At 38.8% G+C, this 21,301-nt stretch overlaps 1 long non-coding RNA gene across 1 annotated transcript in view; it reads left to right on the forward strand.

Annotated features, from left to right (window-relative positions):
- Window positions 1–21,301, forward strand: part of LOC122814038 — a 100,683-nt gene that overhangs the window by 37,424 nt on the left and 41,958 nt on the right. The gene's annotated exons all lie outside the window — the stretch shown is intronic.

Genomic DNA, 21,301 nt, shown 5'->3' on the forward strand with positions numbered 1-21,301 from the left:
CGCATTGACAGACATGACAGTAAACCTTGGTAACATCTGTCTTTCTTTCCTTGCAGTGTTCACGTATGTTTCTTTTTTACCATTTTTATTCACTCTAACATTACATAAATTGCTCAGTTCCCACTTTTCCTTAAACTTCAATCCTCATCCTGAACATTATTCTGCGTGTAATGTTGCCACAATTTCCATTTATTTCTGTGTAATTTGTTGTTGCATTGGGTTGCCGAGAAGCATAAATGTGCAGTTCACTTAGAAATGATAGAAATACTCAAGAAACAACCAGTGAACTAGTAAATCAATGATTTAAATAAAAAATGCCTGTGTGGCTTTGCTAGTCCCCTAGTACCACATTACTCATACGTGCACTGGCCCTAACCCCAATCCTATACATTATGCTACTAGAAATGCTTTCCGAAACAGTACCACTAAACAAGATACACAGTTTACAAACACCACCACACATGCACAACACTAAATGTGTCCCCTTACCTAGCCCTTACTGTAACCCTAACTCACAAGCACTCACTCACACGTTCTCATCCCCATTTATTGCTACTGCATGCATGTTTCCTCAATAAAAACAATATTTGGCATTGCTCTCTTTGATAAAGGCATTCATCCTGCCAGTGTACTTCATCATTTGTGCAACGGTGCTCCTTTCAATAACTCCTGCCTCGAACAACATATCTATCTATACGCATTTATATTTGCGGTACACACACATTAGAAACATTTGCAAGAAACCTTCGTATTTTCGGTTTCTATATTGAATTCACACAGGGATATAGTACAAACACTGGAAACATGCCCCTTGTTGGCATATACAGCCCACTTAATCGGAGGTTATTAAAACACAGACTTTAACAGAGACACTGTGCACAAGCTCTGTATCTGTAATTTGAGTCACGTACTGTACTAAACTGTACTGCTTAACCTGGTTGAAGTACAGTTTGTACTACGACCTTACAGTTTTATCCTGTATCCATCCCATACAGGCTCAGTAGTTTTATACAACAGCATTTGGAATTTGCAGAGTCATTACCTAGCACTGAAGACAGCTGGTAGCTAAGCAGGCAAAGCTCTCCTGCCTTAGTTTACTGAATTTCACCTGCAGAGGGAAATCATGGGGTCCACAAAACCTTATCATACTGAAGAATGGATATATAGCATGTGTTACCCAGTCATTTCAGAGTTCAGACAATTCAGACTACTGAAATAAATAAAGGTGCTGAATCCTTTTTTACCAATGATAGGTGATGGTTGGCAAACTTTATACAACTAAACACTTCACTAAAAATGATGCCACATTATCACTTTGTCTGTGATTCTTTGAGACTGCTAGTATATAAAATGCATACCTGCATTTAACCCTAAAACATAACTGTTAGTATCCAAAATGAAATTATATAAACTACTTAAAACATAAAAAAATGTGTCTTCTGTGCACCCTTGCATGGGAAGCTTTTCTCTCCACACTATGTAACATACACATCCTAAGATCACACTGATTCAGAAAAATAACAAAGTGTACTTTAAAAGAGTATTTTTCTACTGTGCAACTTGTGTGTGTGTGTGTGTGTGTGTGTGTGTGTGTGTGTGTGTGTGTGTGTGTGTGTGTGTGTGTTGGAACTATATAGAATGACAGTGCACACAATTAGAGGAAATAGCTGCAAATCTGAAGTTCACACTAAGGGCAGTATCTGGGTCCTGAGTTTGATCAGAGTCAGGAAGGGTGTAGGTCCCCAGTGACCACAGCTTACTAGCTGACCATCAGGTTTTAGATACACGAGTAATGAAATGTAGACAGAGAAGAAGACCAGCCAGCTGTGGTTGGTGGAACCCACATATGTGTCCATATAGGTTGTGACTACAAACTGTGGCGGCTGGTGATTTCAAATCAAAAGGGAGCTGCAGGAGCCAGCCAAATGGGTGGGACCAATTAGAAATGGATGCAGTCAACCAGAAAGGGGCGGATATATGTTACAGTGGGATCAACCTTGACCATGCTTCCAGGATTAAAATAATAATTGATTTGTGCTAGTTTCATTTTTGCTGCAAAGAGAAAGCAGTTACAGTCTAAATGCTTACCCCCCCCCCCATAAACATTAGTCTTGCAAAGCCAGAATTACAACAGTTAAAGGCAGGGACACTCGTTTCATTCACGAACACCCCCATTACCTAACTAAAGTAGCTGCTTTTTACTCTCTCGCAATTAAATTAGAAATAACAGTAACAGTTGGGTTGCATACTTGCATTATTTGCATTTTGTTGACAGAAACATTAGTCACTGCTTGCTTATGCCAGCCAGATGTACATTTCATTTTATTTATTTTACTTTTGTTTACCCAGGCTTCTGCAACTGGCTTTAGTCGGAAAAAAAAAACCTTTTCATGATGTGACCAGGGATTAAAGCTCCAGTATATTAGAAACATTTTTAAACAAACATTCATTATATACATGAACAGATATAGAAATAACATACATTAAGAATTACTCATAAACTTGATAATTAGTTTGCATTCGTCTTAAAGTGTAGACAGAAAAATATTACAGTTTTGCAAAGCTGGAATTACAGCGGCAGTAAATATTAGGGCCAGTTGTTTCTTTCACACATGACCCCAGGCTCCACCGCCTTACCCCACCCACAGTATCCGATTTGATCTTGCAAGGTTAAAAAAAAAAAACACCGTCATTAAGGTAAGTATTCATTTTTTTCACATAAACAATACTCAGAGTTCAGAGCTTTTGGTCGATCTTACTTCACTCAAATGCACATTACTCTTTCAAAGCAAGCCACAACTGCAGTCATTCCATTCACACATAGGCATAGACCCCATCCCAACTGCCTACCCAGACAATCTGCTTTGAGCCTACAAGGTTTAAAATAATGAAAGTAAAAGACCACAGTTACATATGACATAGCCAGGAACGTGCACGTGATCTTACTTCAGTTCACCCATACACACTTTACTCATGCAAGAGTAGAGTTTGTTTCAACAACAAAACATTGATGAACCGTTCTACTGTACCTTGACTGATTCTGCAAAAAGATATTAAGTTAAAAAAAAGTGTCATCCAGAAACGGCCCCCCAGAACGCACTGCACACCTAGTATCTCTTTGACACCTGCTAAGATATTGTATTTAAAAAAAAATCAACAGCCTCCAAAACACACAGACCACTAGCATATGGTTGATCCTGACAGCGTATTATATTAAAAAATCATCAACAGTCCCTGAAACACAATGCCTCTACCTGGTTAACCCTGCCAGAATATTATATTAAAAAAAGAGTCATCAACAGTCCCCAAAACACATTGCCTCTCTATACCTGGTTAACCCTGCCAGAATATTATACTAAAAAAAGAGTCATCAACAGTCCCCAAAACACATTGCCTCTACCTGGTTAACCCTGCCAGAATATTATATTAAAAAAGAGTCATCAACAGTCCCCAAAACACATTGCCTCTACCTGGTTAACCCTGACAGAATATTATATTAAAAAAAGAGTCATCAACAGTCCCCGAAACACATTGCCTCTCTATACCTGGTTAACCCTGCCAGAATATTATATTAAAAAAAAGAGTCATCAACAGTCCCCAAAACACATTGCCTCTCTATACCTGGTTAACCCTGCCAGAATATTATATTAAAAAGAGTCATCAACAGTCCCCAAAACACATTGCCTCTCTATACCTGGTTAACCCTGCCAGAATATTATATTAAAAAAAAGAGTCATCAACAGTCCCCAAAACACATTGCCTCTACCTGGTTAACCCTGCCAGAATATTATATTAAAAAAAGAGTCATCAACAGTCCCCAAAACACATTGCCTCTCTATACCTGGTTAACCCTGCCAGAATATTATATTAAAAAAAGAGTCATCAACAGTCCCCAAAACACATTGCCTCTCTATACCTGGTTAACCCTGCCAGAATATTATATTAAAAAAAGAGTCATCAACAGTCCCCAAAACACATTGCCTCTACCTGGTTAACCCTGCCAGAATATTATATTAAAAAAAGAGTCATCAACAGTCCCCAAAACACATTGCCTCTACCTGGTTAACCCTGCCAGAATATTATATTAAAAAAAGAGTCATCAACAGTCCCCAAAACACATTGCCTCTCTATACCTGGTTAACCCTGCCAGAATATTATATTAAAAAAAAGAGTCATCAACAGTCCCCAAAACACATTGCCTCTCTATACCTGGTTAACCCTGCCAGAATATTATATTAAAAAAAGAGTCATTAACAGTCCCCAAAACACATTGCCTCTCTATACCTGGTTAACCCTGCCAGAATATTATATTAAAAAGAGAGTCATAAACAGTCCCCAAAACACATTGCCTCTCTATACCTGGTTAACCCTGCCAGAATATTAGATTAAAAAAAGAGTCATCAACAGTCCCCAAAACACATTGCCTCTCTATACCTGGTTAGCCCTGCCAGAATATTATATTAAAAAAAGAGTCATCAACAGTCCCCAAAACACATTGCCTCTCTATACCTGGTTAACCCTGCCAGAATATTATATTAAAAAAAGAGTCATCAACAGTCCCCAAAACACATTGCCTCTCTATACCTGGTTAACCCTGCCAGAATATTATATTAAAAAAAGAGTCATCAACAGTCCCCGAAACACATTGCCTCTCTATACCTGGTTAACCCTGCCAGAATATTATATTAAAAAAAGAGTCATCAACAGTCCCCAAAACACATTGCCTCTACCTGGTTAACCCTGCCAAAATATTATATTAAAAAAAGAGTCATCAATAGTCCCCGAAACACATTGCCTCTCTATACTTGGTTAACCCTGCCAGAATATTATATTAAAAAAAGAGTCATCAACAGTCCCCAAAACACATTGCCTCTACCTGGTTAACCCTGCCAGAATATTATATTAAAAAAAGAGTCATAAACGGTCCCCGAAACACATTGCCTCTCTATACCTGGTTAACCCTGCCAGAATATTATATTAAAAAAAGTCATCAACTGTCCCCAAAACACATTGCCTCTCTATACCTGGTTAACCCTGCCAGAATATTATATTAAAAAAAGAGTCATCAACAGTCCCCAAAACACATTGCCTCTACCTGGTTAACCCTGCCAGAATATTATATTAAAAAAAGAGTCATCAACAGTCCCCAAAACACATTGCCTCTCTATACCTGGTTAACCCTGCCAGAATATTATATTAAAAAAGAGTCATCAACAGTCCCCGAAACACATTGCCTCTCTATACCTGGTTAACCCTGCCAGAATATTATATTAAAAAAGGAGTCATCAACAGTCCCAAAAACACATTGCCTCTCTATACCTGGTTAACCCTGCCAGAATATTATATTAAAAAGAGTCATCAACAGTCCCCAAAACACATTGCCTCTCTATACCTGGTTAACCCTGCCAGAATATTATATTAAAAAAGAGTCATCAACAGTCCCCAAAACACATTGCCTCTCTATACCTGGTTAACCCTGCCAGAATATTATATTAAAAAAAGTCATCAACTGTCCCCAAAACACATTGCCTCTCTATACCTGGTTAACCCTGCCAGAATATTATATTAAAAAAAGAGTCATCAACAGTCCCCAAAACACATTGCCTCTACCTGGTTAACCCTGCCAGAATATTATATTAAAAAAAGAGTCATCAACAGTCCCCAAAACACATTGCCTCTACCTGGTTAACCCTGCCAGAATATTATATTAAAAAAAGAGTCATCAACAGTCCCCGAAACACATTGCCTCTCTATACCTGGTTAACCCTGCCAGAATATTATATTAAAAAAAAGAGTCATCAACTGTCCCCAAAACACATTGCCTCTACCTGGTTAACCCTGCCAGAATATTATATTAAAAAAAGAGTCATCAACAGTCCCCAAAACACATTGCCTCTCTATACCTGGTTAACCCTGCCAGAATATTATATTAAAAAAAGAGTCATCAACAGTCCCCAAAACACATTGCCTCTACCTGGTTAACCCTGCCAGAATATTATATTAAAAAAAGAGTCATCAACAGTCCCCAAATCACATTGCCTCTCTATACCTGGTTAACCCTGCCAGAATATTATATTAAAAAAAGAGTCATCAACAGTCCCCAAAACACATTGCCTCTCTATACCTGGTTAACCCTGCCAGAATATTATATTAAAAAAAGAGTCATCAACAGTCCCCAAAACACATTGCCTCTCTATACCTGGTTAACCCTGCCAGAATATTATATTAAAAAAAGAGTCATCAACAGTCCCCAAAACACATTGCCTCTACCTGGTTAACCCTGCCAGAATATTATATTAAAAAAAGAGTCATCAACAGTCCCCAAAACACATTGCCTCTCTATACCTGGTTAACCCTGCCAGAATATTATATTAAAAAAAGAGTCATCAACAGTCCCCAAAACACATTGCCTCTACCTGGTTAACCCTGCCAGAATATTATATTAAAAAAAAGAGTCATCAACAGTCCCCAAAACACATTGCCTCTCTATACCTTGTTAACCCTGCCAGAATATTATATTAAAAAAAGAGTCATCAACAGCCCCAAAAAACATTGCCTCTCTATACCTGGTTAACCCTGCCAGAATATTATATTAAAAAAAGAGTCATCAACAGTCCCCGAAACACATTGCCTCTCTATACCTGGTTAACCCTGCCAGAATATTATATTAAAAAAAGAGTCATCAACAGTCCCCAAAACACATTGCCTCTACCTGGTTAACCCTGCCAGAATCTTATATTAAAAAAAGAGTCATCAACAGTCCCCAAAACACATTGCCTCTCTATACCTGGTTAACCCTGCCAGAATATTATATTAAAAAAAGAGTCATAAACAGTCCCCAAAACACATTGCCTCTCTATACCTGGTTAACCCTGCCAGAATATTATATTAAAAAAAGAGTCATCAACAGTCCCCAAAACACATTGCCTCTACCTGGTTAACCCTGACAGAATATTATATTAAAAAAAGAGTCATCAACAGTCCCCAAAACACATTGCCTCTACCTGGTTAACCCTGCCAGAATATTATATTAAAAAAAGAGTCATCAACAGTCCCCAAAACACATTGCCTCTCTATACCTGGTTAACACTGCCAGAATATTATATTAAAAAAAGAGTCATCAATAGTCCCCAAAACACATTGCCTCTCTATACCTGGTTAACCCTGCCAGAATATTATATTAAAAAAAGAGTCATAAACAGTCCCCAAACACATTGTCTCTCTATACCTGGTTAACCCTGCCAGAATATTATATTAAAAAAAGAGTCATCAACAGTCCCCAAAACACATTGCCTCTACCTGGTTAACCCTGACAGAATATTATATTAAAAAAGAGTCATCAACAGTCCCCAAAACACATTGCCTCTACCTGGTTAACCCTGCCAGAATATTATATTAAAAAAAGAGTCATCAACAGTCCCCAAAACACATTGCCTCTCTATACCTGGTTAACCCTGCCAGAATATTATATTAAAAAAAGAGTCATCAACAGTCCCCAAAACACATTGCCTCTCTATACCTGGTTAACCCTGCCAGAATATTATATTAAAAAAAGAGCCATCAACAGTCCCCAAAACACATTGCCTCTCTATACCTGGTTAACCCTGCCAGAATATTATATTAAAAAAGGAGTCATCAACAGTCCCCAAAACACATTGCCTCTCTATACCTGGTTAACCCTGCCAGAATATTATATTAAAAAAGAGTCATCAACAGTCCCCAAAACACATTGCCTCTACCTGGTTAACCCTGCCAGAATATTATATTAAAAAAAGAGTCATCAACAGTCCCCAAAACACATTGCCTCTCTATACCTGGTTAACCCTGCCAGAATATTATATTAAAAAAAGAGTCATCAACAGTCCCCAAAACACATTGCCTCTCTATACCTGGTTAACCCTGCCAGAATATTATATTAAAAAAAGAGTCATCAACAGTCCCCAAAACACATTGCCTCTCTATACCTGGTTAACCCTGCCAGAATATTATATTAAAAAGAGAGTCATAAACAGTCCCCAAAACACATTGCCTCTCTATACCTGGTTAACCCTGCCAGAATATTATATTAAAAAAAGAGTCATCAACAGTCCCCAAAACACATTGCCTCTACCTGATTAACCCTGCCAGAATATTATATTAAAAAAGAGTCATCACCAGTCCCCAAAACACATTGCCTCTACCTGGTTAACCCTGCCAGAATATTATATTAAAAAAGAGTCATAAACAGTCCCCGAAACACATTGCCTCTCTATACCTGGTTAACCCTGCCAGAATATTATATTAAAAAAAGAGTCATCAACAGTCCCCAAAACACATTGCCTCTCTATACCTGGTTAACCCTGCCAGAATATTATATTAAAATAAGAGTCATCAACAGTCCCCAAAACACATTGCCTCTCTATACCTGGTTAACCCTGCCAGAATATTATATTAAAAAAAGAGTCATCAACAGTCCCCAAAACACATTGCTTCTCTATACCTGGTTAACCCTGCCAGAATATTATATTAAAAAAAGAGTCATCAACAGTCCCCAAAACACATTGCCTCTACCTGGTTAACCCTGCCAGAATATTATATTAAAAAAAGAGTCATCAACAGTCCCCAAAACACATTGCCTCTACCTGGTTAACCCTGCCAGAATATTATATTAAAAAAAGAGTCATCAACAGTCCCCAAAACACATTGCCTCTACCTGGTTAACCCTGCCAGAATATTATATTAAAAAAAGAGTCATCAACAGTCCCCAAAACACATTGCCTCTACCTGGTTAACCCTGCCAGAATATTATATTAAAAAAATAGTCATCAACAGTCCCCAAAACACATTGCCTCTCTATACGTGGTTAACCCTGCCAGAATATTATATTAAAAAAAGAGTTATCAACAGTCCCCAAAACACATTGCCTCTCTGTACCTGGTTAACCCTGCCAGAATATTATATTAAAAAAAGAGTCATCAACAGTCCCCAAAACACATTGCCTCTACCTGGTTAACCCTGCCAGAATATTATATTAAAAAAAGAGTCATCAATAGTCCCCAAAACACATTGCCTCTCTATACCTGATTAACCCTGCCAGAATATTATATTAAAAAAAAGAGTCATCAACAGTCCCTAAAACACATTGCCTCTCTATACCTGGTTGACCCTGCCAGAATATTATATTAAAAAAAGACTCATAAACAGTCCCTAAAATACACAGACCACTAGTATCTGCTTGACCTTGCCAGGAAAAAAATGCAGGAAGTATCTGTTTGGCCCTGCCCCCCCAAAAAAAAAAAAATGAGAATTACCTTAAACCCTAATCTGATTGTTGTCTCCACACACTTGCTCTCTCTCTTGCAACTCAAGTGTGGAAGAGAACACAAGAGTAACAAGACAAATCAGCAGCTGTGTCACATAATCAGAGTACCTGACAGGCTGCTAAATTCACAGTCATATCACTTTGCTATTTCCTGTGGTTAAAACCTCAATGAGTTAAGGTTATCTTCATTAATGGCTGTGGTCTTCCTAATCCAGACTGTTTTAAAAACTGTCCGGAGATTTTTTTTTTAAATTTTATTTAAAGTGGAACTCGAGCACACGTGCGCTGCTCCAAGTTCTGCATAAAATCGCAAATCAACTTAACACACTGGTTTGCAGTTTGAACTAATGCTAGTGTGTAAAATTTAATAATTAAACTGTTTTTTGGTTTAGAAAGTTGGGGGGCTGCAGCCCAGCAGTCGATACTATGAGCCGCCCCTGACTACAGACCTACTTCTGAGTGACTATTTCAGGTCAGAGGGAAGAATTCTAGCTTCACATTCAGTGTTAGGAGATCCTGTTAATGTAGCACACGATTAATCAGGAGGAGTCCTTCCAATCTGTCTGTCCAGCTGTCTGGCATATGCTGATACTAAAATGAGCTAAATCTCCAGGGACGGATTTACAGGTCCTCATCAATTTGACATATTTGCCAAGCTTTGTATAGTTTCAATTTCTGGGCAGAAATACTATTAAAGTCTGATAATGCTCCCAAGAGTAAGTGTCTGCTCAGTGCAGAAAGCCTCAATTGATTACCTGGTCTACACAGAATTCTCCTAATTTATAGTGATGTTACTGGATAGAAAAAGAAAAACATTCTCCCAGTAAGGTGGATTTGATACCACTTGCATTTCACACTTTTCCCTCTGTACCACTCAGAGATCACCCAGTTTACTCATACAATATGGAAGCACTTGACTTTGCCTCATGCTTTAAATGGTTTTAACAAGAACAGTTTACCTACCATCATATGAAGTGTTGCAGCTCAGAGTCTTACACTTTTGTTTGTCCCCCCTTTTGTTGACTGTATCCCGCAGAATAGGGGTGCCCTAGTTCTTTTTTTATAGGTTCATAGGTAGGTACTAGGCTATTGGCCCTAGGGCATATATAAGCCTAGCCAAAAAATAATGTACCCTGGCTTTCTCCACCCACTATTATATAGCACAGAGTAGGAGAAACAGGCTTGCAGATTGTGGCATGCAAGTAATAAGTTATTCCATAATTAAAGGGTATGTTTTATAATAGGTTATCAGCAAACCTGAAAGTGCACAGTGGGCATGAGGCAAAGCTAACTGCCTTACTCATTCAAGATGTGATATCATATAATAAAGAACATGTCAAAGAGAAGGGTATTATTATTATTATGTACTTCAGTCGCAGTGTAAAAATAAAAAAAGAAACAGGCATTTCATATCAGTCCTGGCCATAGCAGACTAGTGTCACAGATATGGAATGCAACTGATTACTCAGCTATGGATGTCTGAGCTTGACACAGTGCAAAGACATAGCATCATTCTTGAGAGACAGTTGTAAGAATATTGCATGTTCCTGTATTGTCTGTAATGAAAAGGTATTATAAATAGAAGGTGGTGACATGGGTCATTTAGCATGTTGCACTCTGCAGGTGCCCTACAGATGATTTGTTAACAGTATGAAATCAAAGCAGACATGGTTTGTTAACAGTATGAAATCGAAGCAGACATAGTTTAACTATATGAAATCGAAGCGGACATGGTTTGTTACCAGTAAGAAATTGAAGCAGACATGGTTAATGGTATGAAATTGAAGCAGACATGGTTTAACAGTATGAAATTGAAGCAGACCTGATATTTTCTGATCCCACCTGTCTGCAAACAGTAACAGTCTGTCTTCAAGTGCAGGGTTTTCACTACAATATATCCAAAAAGGTGTTTGTTTGACAGCCCATGACTTTGGGAGTCACTTGACCTTCTAGTCACTAGTTTTAGGGCAGAGTGCAGAACAATATATAATGGTTCATTGGATGCACACATTAGCAACTGCATTGTCATTGACCCATTTTTGTGACCGCTGTGGTGGCTACTTACCACTGACACTAGTCAGCTATACCTAATCAGAGAGATGAATCCATTCATAAAAGGGTATTCCTTGCCGATTAGGCCATCTAGTTTTGCAGCAAAACATCACTTGAGAAGTGTCATCTGAAGAAAATAAAATCAAGCCCTAAGCGGTCTACAGTTTCAGTATGACTGTGATGGTTTAAAATATAAACTAGCATTTACTAAATGTTCAATGTGTATTATTATCTTGGAGCTTTTCTCCCTGGGCCTCCACTAAAAATGGGCATATATCCAGTCGTACTATCCCAGTCAACAAATGTAAAATAAATAAATAAAATAATTTTTAACTGTATCTCCCTCAAACATGGTTCCCTTCTTTTTAAACACTTTTATTGAATTATCACTTGTGATATAGGTACATTTATATAAACGTACTCAAGCTGTATTAACAAGTTAAAATTAACAAACATGCTTCACATATATTGCTGTAATATCATATAACCTAAGCAACATTAAATAAATGATTCAAAAAATCACACCGACACAATCCTAGTTGCAAGCATTTTATATCACAAACCATGCTGGCACTCTCCCAGTTGCAAACATTATACGTCACATTACATAGATCATTTAAGTCCTGCCTTCTTTTAAACTTCATTCCTCCCATGTATGTATTGTTCCCACAATTCCCATTTTTCCTAAGTAGTTTGCTCCTACCCTTTTCTAAAGATCTCAGTTCCAGTTGTTTTATTTCTGTTACTATATTCACTACTTCTAATATAGGTGGTTTAGATTTTGATTAACTATTTTCTAGTAATTGCTTTTTTGGCAGCCACCATAATTAGAGACAGCAAGGCCTTACCATGTCTAGGCAATTCCGATTCTGTATCATAGCTCAGAAAAATCATCTCCTTCATCAGACCAATCTGCTCATCCAGCATCTCCGACAGTGCATCCCACAGGAAATCCTCAAAGTCCACCAACCCACCACACTCCTAGAAAGTATGTTCCCAATTGTCTCTTTCTTCCCTGTCACACCTCCAACATTTGCTACCTACTTGAGGAAAAATTCTCTGGAGTCTACTTGGGGTATAAAAATATCTATGTATACATTTCCAAGCAAAAATCCTAAATCTTCTAGATTTTGTTGCATACTTGGGAGACGTACATATATCCTCCCTTTGTTTCTTTGTGAATTGCTTATCCAGTCTCTCTTTCCATTCCTTTCTAAGCTCCTCTGATTGATTCTTATAGTTATCATGTAATATTTTATATGCTGTACTAATTTTTCCTTTTTTAATGGCAGCTTCTGTTCTAGATTCTACTAAAAACTCCACAAGTGTTGGTCTTTCATTTAGGATGCCCCCATTTCTTTCTCTTTGCCTATACTCTGATATTAATAATTGATAGGGAAGACTATCTCTAACCTGCAGTCCAAATAAATTCTTGGTGTCTTCCCATTCTATCATCTTTCCCTCTGTAGTTATTTCCTCCCAATACCTTGGTTCCTTTGCCACTTTTCTCCAAAAAATTCCAGCCTCTCTTGCCTACTGTCTGTATCCCTAATTGCAGTCATCCCTATCGGCAGAATCTCCTTTCTCCATTCCCATGTTGACTTAGTTCTAAGAATACTATCTGGTACTTTATAGATATAATATTATATATGATTATTGTTATTCTCCTTAAAGGCCTGCATCCAAAATCCCAGTCTCTCCTTGTTTCTTGAGCTTCCCCCTGTTTCACCATCATCCCTTTCCACTTTGAATTATAGTTTTCTGCTTGTGCTATATATAGGAGCTTTAACTGTGTAGCTCTGAAATATCTCTTCATATTGGGTAATCCTAATCCACCCTGTTCTACTGGAAGAATCAGCTTATCCCACTTGACGCTTGCCATCTTCCCCTCCCAGATAAAGTCTTTCAGCTCTTTATTAATTGCTATCCACAACTTCTCTGGTTGATAAAAATATGCCTGACCTGTGTATAAGACTAAAGGGACTAAAAACATTTTAACTGCTTGTATCTTACTATCCATATCCATACAACAAAGCTTCAATTTTCTCAGTTTTTGTATAATCTTTTCAGTCTCTTCCCACACATCCTTGGCTGCTTCACCAGAATAATTTTTAATTCATACTCCTAAATACTTCATTTTATCATGTCCCCATAAATAACGACATTCGTGTGTGATAATAATTTTGAGCTATTTCAAAGATGGTTCTCAGTACTGAGTGAGAAGTGCATTTTCTCTAGATCAGAGCTACTTTCTGACAGTTCTTTCAGCTGCTAGCATGTAATTGTATTATTGCCAAACTTGGTTTTGTAGACAGTATAATAAGGCATCCTTCTGTGAAGCATTTTGTTTCTGAAGTGGTTGTGCTTAATGTACTGCCATTTAATAACTGATAAATATTTGTTTACATTTTACATGATAACTAGGAGTCAGGGGTGCAGCGATGATTTTTCAAATTGTACATCATCTTCAAGGACATAGCCCCCCACCCTAGTGTGACACCACATCTTCACCTCAGATAGCATGTTGTTATGGGTAAGATGGGCCTGTGGTTTGCAATCACAGATGCAACAGAGGGGACAGAGTCTTGTAATTAGGGAGCAACTACCAAAAGGCTTTATGGCCACCATGAAGTCTGTAGAGAGGACTAGAAGATAGGGTTCTCCTCATCGGACATTAGGGAGCGGGAAACCCTACATTATAAGTGGCTTGCCACAAGTGAGCTTCTGACAGCCCTTTAGTCAGGTAACCAGCCGATATCATAGTGTACCATCTGACATGTGGGCAGCTAGTGTACAAGTAATAGCCAGACAGCAGGTGTCCACTGACAGCAGTGGTTGCACTCCTCCCAAGGGCAGATGATGACATATTTGTCTATTCCTATGGTACTTCTTTCTATTAGTGTATTAGTAAGGATGACACATGAGGACTTCAGCAATACCTGCAGGTGGTGTAGGGCCCAGGCAGGTAAAGGGTGCAGGTATATGATGGATGAATGAATAACTGGATGGGGCTAATCAGCCATAGACAGACAGAATACAAATAAAGAGTGTCCATGTAGTGTCTACAGTGGCAGAGATTCCAGAGTGCATACACAGATAGTGTATGCGAATCATGCATATCTATCTATATATATATATATATATATATATATATATATATATATATATCTACAGAAATGCCATACTTGGTGCCTTTCCAATACAATTAGATAAGCAATAAAAAAAAGGATGACTCATCACCAGCACAAAACAGGAAACCAGTGCATCTGCATTCCAATGGCGCATAACTTGATCATTCCGCCTCAATCTTTCATTTCAGTTCTTTCACAAAACAAATATTTTTGTTGACTTAGTATGGCACAAGGGAAGCTACATTTTAATACAATCTCTCATGAAGCTTTAATTTGCTTGCCATTTTTCACAAACCCCTTTTTTGGCAGCTGTAAGCTTGGTTTCCTCCTACTCCAATCTTTTTGCTTGCTATTATTTTTATGTCATACATATTCAAAGCTCTCGTAGTTTAACTATAAGCCAGTTATACTACAAACAGCTAAAAGAAAACAGCACTGTTATCAATCAAAAATTTCATAGCCAATATACACCTGCCCCGTCCACATGTTTTGCCAGTGTAAACACACAATTTAGCATTCTAACACACCCACAGAGCTTTAAATGATATTCAGCTACTTTCCCACTGAAGAAATGTCTACACACAGCGACACTTGTTTCTTAATTCCAGCCACACTGCCCTGCCACATCTCTTTTTGTACATATTTGCCCTTGCAGCCTCCTTTGACACATTATATATTTCTCTGCCACATATCTTGTTTATGTATGTATCTGCCCCTACAACCTCCTTTGATACATCATATATTTTTACTTCTGCATCCGTTGTTTTTGTATCTATTTGCCCTTGTAGCCTCCTTTGACACATTATATTTTTTACTTCCGCATCTCTTGTTTTTGTATGTATCTGCCCCTACAACCTCCTTTGACACATTATATATTTTTCTGCCACATCTCGTTTTTGTATGTATCTGCCCGTACAGCCTTCTTTGATACATTATATATTTTTACTTCCGCATCTCATGTTTTTGTATGTATCTGCCCTTACAACCTCCTTTGACACATTATATATTTTTACTTCCGCATCTCTTGTTTTTGTATGTATCTGCCCGTACAGCCTTCTTTGATACATTATATATTTTTACTTCCGCATCTCTTATTTTTGTATGTATCTGCCCTTACAACCTCCTTTAATACATTATATATTTTTACTGCCGCATCTCTTGTTTTTGTATGTATTTGCCCTTATTGCCCCCTTAGACACATTACATATTTTTACTTCCGCATCTCTTGTTTTTCTATGAATCTGCCCCTACAGCCTCCTTTGATACATTATATATATTTTCTGCCACATATCTTGTTTTTGTATGTATCTGCCCCTACAACCTTCTTTGACACATTAGATATATTTTACTTCTGCATCACGTTTTTGCATGTATCTGCCTTTACAACCTCCTTTGATACATTATATATTTTTACTTCCACATCTCTTGTTTTTGTATGTATTTGCCCTTACAGCCTCCTTTGACACATTAATTTTTACTTCCGCATCTCTTGTTTTTGTATGTATTTGCCCTTATAGCCCCCTTAGACGCATTATATATTTTTCTGCCACATATCTTGCTTTTGTATGTATGTGCCCTTATAGCCCCCTTAGACGCATTATATATTTTTCTGCCACATATCTTGTTTTTGTATTTATTTGCCCTTACATCCTCCTTTGACACATTATATATTTTTACTTCCGCATCTCTTTTTTTCTATGTATTTGCCCTTACAGCCTCCTTTGACATATATATTTTTACTTCCACATCTCTTGTTTTTGTATGTATTTGCCCTTACAACCTCCTTTGATACATTATATATTTTTACTGCCACAACTCTTGTTTTTGTATGTATCTGCCCCTACAACCTCCTTTGATACATTATATATTTTTACTGCCACATCTCTTGTTTTTGTATTTATTTGCCCTTACATCCTCCTTTGACACATTATATATTTTTACTGCCACATCTCTTGTTTTTGTATTTATTTGCCCTTACATCCTCCTTTGACACATTATATATTTTTACTTCCGCATCTCTTGTTTTTGTATGTATCTGCCTTTACAGCCTCCTTTGACAGATTATATATTTTTACTTCCACATCTCTTGTTTTTATAGGTTCATAGATAGGTACTAGGCTTTTGCCCCAAGGGCCTACGTAAACCTAGCCAGCAAGGTTCCATAGCTTACATCACCCAAGAAAGTTTTTTTCCTATGCCACTGTCCAACAGAGACACAGAAGTGATCCCCGGGGTGTATTTCGTATTTCCCATCCACTCATCAAGATTCTTCTTGAGTGCTAATGAAGAACTTTGCTTGACATAGATGGGTAGCTTGTTCCAGAGTATAGGAAGTCTCTGGGACAGGAATCTATTCCTCCAGCATGTCCTGTTTATTGTGGTAACAAGGTTTAGATCTCTAGAGCTTGGAGGGATTGGGATTTCTTTAGGTGTAGCATGTCCAACAGCTCTGGGTTTGACATAGCTTTATATGTTAGGCAGAGATCACCTCGGAGTAGGCGATATGCTACTGAGTAAAGCTGGAGTTTTTTGAGGCGGTCAGTGTAGTGCATTTGTTTGAGGCCAGTAATCCTCTTTGTGAGGTACTTCTGTGGGCTTTCCAGCTGCTGCAGATGTCTTGTGAGGTACATTCCAAAAAGGCCGTTGTACTCTATAATGGGTCTAATGAGTGACGAGTAGAGGGGAACAATGACCTCTTTTTTCCTGGATGAGAACCCTTTTATGATGAGGTGTGCCATGTAGAAGGATTTCCTGACTACTGTGGTGATGTGACTATTAAAGGAGAGACTGCTGTCCACCTGGGTCCCAAGGTCTCTTATCACGCATTCGGTGTTAAGTAGATTTCTGCCTGTGTGGTAGTTCATGGGTACAGAGTTTTTACCAAAGGGGATGACACTGCACTTTTTGGCATTGAGCTTTAGGCCATGGCTCTGACACCAGGCCTCTGTCTCAATGAGGCTCTTCTGTAGGTTGTCCACATCATTTGGGGACTTGACTATGGCTCCTAGTTTGCAGTCATCTGTGAACTTCGTTAGCCAAAGGCCTTCTGTGTTAGCCTGTACTTCAAAGAAGTAGATACCAAACAGGAGATGTCCCAGGATCAAACCCTGTTGTACTCCACTTGTTACTGCTTTGAGGTCAGATTTGAGTCTGCAACTTTTACAGAGTGGGTTCTGTCAGTGAGCCAGTTGGCAACCCATCTTGTGACGTAGGGATTTATATCTAGTTTAGTGAGTTTAGCTATAATTCCAGAATGGGGGATGGTGTTGAAAGCCTTGGCGAGGTCAAGATAGGCTGTGTGAACCACCTTACCCTCATCCATGGCTTTGGTGACTGCCTCAAAGACGTCAATCAGGTTCAGGAGGCATGATCTGCCTTTCACAAACCCGAACTGGGTGGGATCCAGAGTTTGGAGGTTACCAATGTCTTTGTTTATGAGTTCCATGATGATACATACGTTCCATGGCCCTGCAGACCAGGCTTGTCAGGCTAATAGGTCAATAGTTCCCGGGATCAGTGGTGGCTCCCCCTTTGTGGAGTGGGATAACCGTTGCTGTGCGCCATTCAGTGGGCACAAAGCCTGATGCGAGGCTATTATTGAACATGATGCTTAAGTGGGGAGCCAGTTCGTTCTGAAGTTCATGTAAAACGCAGCCTGGGATTTTGTCCGGTCCCATGGATGCTGTGTTTTGGCTTTAGAGAGTGCAGCTTTTACCTGCATAGTTGTGATTATAGGGACACTGCATTCTTCCTGTATAGATATGGGCCCTTTAGGGGGTGAGAGAGGGGTAAAGTTAGCACTGAACCTATCTGCCAGGATGTTGGCAATATCAGTTGGTTCTGTAATTTTCATGCCTTTATGCTGTAACTCAGAGCAGATCTGGGTGTTGCCATCTAGATTCTTGACATAGCTATAGAATGCTTTCTGGCTGTCCTTGGATTTAGTGGCAATTTTGTTTTCATAGCTAGCTTTGGAGGATATTATAAGGGATCTCAGCTTCTTACTGAGGCTGACCAGGGAGCTCCTCCACTCATGGGACTTTACTCTCTTTTGCAATAGTTTCTTCCTTCTGTTGTAGAGTTTGTTTATGGCAGGGGACCACCAGATTGGCTTCCTTTTTTTGGAGGATAGCATCTTGGTTCTGTTTGGGATAGCACGATCCATGCACTCGTGTAAGTGCTTATAGAGTGCATTTGTGTAGGTTTCAGCAGTTGTAACTGTATTGTCCATCTGCATGGGTGTCATGAAGTTCACCAGTTCTGTTTTAAGAAGCATGAAGTTGGCTTTGGAGAATTTTTTACTGTTGTTTCCTTAATGGGGGGTGGGGGCGGGATGTGGATAACAAGGGTGATTAGCTTATGGTCAGATCGGACCAACGAGGAGTTGACTTCAGGTGTGGAACACCGGTCACTCATGTTGGTAATGACTATAGGTCTAGGATATTGTTGCCCCTGGTGGGGGTGTGGATAAGTTGATCTAGGGCATTGGAGTTTATGAATTCCAGAAAGTGTTGAGCTAAGGAGTTGGTACACAAGTAGTTTTCCCAGTTAATGGTGGGGTAGTTGAAGTCGCCCATTATTAGGGTGTTTGGTTGAACCCTAATTTTTTCCAGTACGTCAAGAAAAGAGGAGTGGGAATTCTGGGACATGCTGGGGGATCTGTAGCAAGCTACAATTGGGATTGCAGTTTTGCCCAGAGTTAGTTGCACTTGGATAACCTCGGATGCATTATGCTGCCCTTGTAGCCTCCTTTGACACATTATATATTTTTGCTTCCACATCTCTTGTTTTTGCCCTTACAGCCTCCTTTGACACATTATATATTTTTACTTTCGCATCTCTTGATTTTGCATGCATTTGCCCTTAGTGCCTCCTTTGACACATTATATATTTTTCTGCCACATCTTTTGTTTTTGTATGTATTTGCCCTTACAGCCTCCTTTGATACATTATATATTTTTACTTCTGCATCTCTTGTTTTTGCATGTATTTGCCCCTACAACCTCCAACGACACATTATATATTTTTACTTCCGCATCTCTTGTTTTTGTATGTATTTGCCCTTACAGCCTCCTTTGACACATTATATATTTTTACTTCAGCATCTCTTGTTTTTGTATGTATCTGCCCCTACAGCCTCCTTTGATACATTATATATTTTTACTTCTGCATCTCTTGTTTTTGCATGTATTTGCCCCTACAACCTCCAACGACACATTATATATTTTTACTTCCACATCTCTTGTTTTTGTATGTATTTGCCCTTACAGCCTCTTTTGATATATTATATATTTTTAGTCCATATTTTTCTTAGAAACTCAAGCATATTTTCATAATTTCATTTTTTGAATAACTGTGTAACCTGCAGATTTTGTAAACCATTTCTCCTGTGTTCTATGATGCGTTCATATTGTATTTTGTATTATGCATAAATACTGTTAGTGCCCTCAGTTTTGTTCTTTAGCTGAAACTACAGAAACAACTTTATGGTTGTGAAAATGTATTCACTCCCACCTTGTGTACTGGGTATTTGCTGATCCAATAAAAGGTATCATATCTGACAGCATTTCCTGTCAAGGAGGAAGATAGAGGGTAAGTGTCTAACTCGCAGGGCAACACGGAGTACCTTCAGTGCAAAACAAATGCAGCATTCTGGCATTTGAGAACTGCCACCGGCTTTGTACACTGTTAATGGGCGGCAACAAAATAGTAAAAGACTTTGGAGTTCTTGTAGACAGTGCTGTTTCATTTGGTATCCATATGGTCTCTGCCATCCACAAAGTATAGGAAGTTGCCCATCTGGTCTTCCATTGGGATTGAGAGTTGTATCAGGGAAGTACTTTTCTTACCACATGCATCTCTTACTGGACAGTTTTACAATATGCTGCATCCTCTCCTGTTACACACTCGCATGCTGTCTGGTGCAGCTGGACAAAATACAAGGATCCTTCACAAACAGAACTGAAGGGTCTTAGGGCTTGTCTTATAGCCAAAGACTAGAGCAACTCTCTCTTTTCTGTATGCTAGTGTCATCTTAGAAAACCTCTATGCTTCTCATACAGGGCATCAAAATCCCCATTACATTTTTGAAACCCTTTGCATATTTGTACCCACCCTTGAAACGAACACTAGAAAATGCAGAACCTCAATAAAAATTAATATCACTCACATAGTTAAATGTAACAACATCACAGCTTCATCCCTCAAAAGCTTCCAAGCCTGGGATATGAACCCCCCCCACCGAAAATAAATTCAGCCCATTAATATACACTTTCAGGAAGAACTGAATGAGTAGACAGGCACAAAAATGGCAGCCGATGCATCAAGTTCCTTCACTGGTGAATAGTCATCCTTAAGCTTGTTTGCCAAATCTAGAAATATATGAGTACGGAAAGAGTTGGAGGTAAGAATTATGGGAAAAACTTAACAAATGAGGTGTGACAGCAAATGTGATCTTTACACTCATAAAGACGGGCTTGTGATAGTATTTTTATTTATTACAGCCAGCTCCACGCCATTGAGGGATAGAGCTCTGGCTATGAGTTAGCTGACCCAGGTTCGATTACCAGGCCAGGTGCTAGAGGAAGTGAAGTGGGAGGGAAAGGAATGAGGAGGCATTGCTTACTGCCTTTGACCTAGTAGGAACAACCCACTCACTAGGAGGAGGGGTGACAGAGGTGCTGTATCACCCACTTAAGTGAGTGACATCTCTGCACTGCTGTGTGCTTGCCATGGCATGCAAGAGAAAGGTCAGGGCATTAACAAAATGTCCATAATGGCTGCCTTTGTGATGTGCTTTTAGCAATAGGCTCTAGCT

This window comes from Protopterus annectens, chromosome 10.part0 (genome assembly GCF_019279795.1).
Source record: "Protopterus annectens isolate FY-2018-M chromosome 10.part0, PAN1.0, whole genome shotgun sequence".
Classification (NCBI taxonomy): Eukaryota; Metazoa; Chordata; order Ceratodontiformes; family Protopteridae; genus Protopterus; species Protopterus annectens.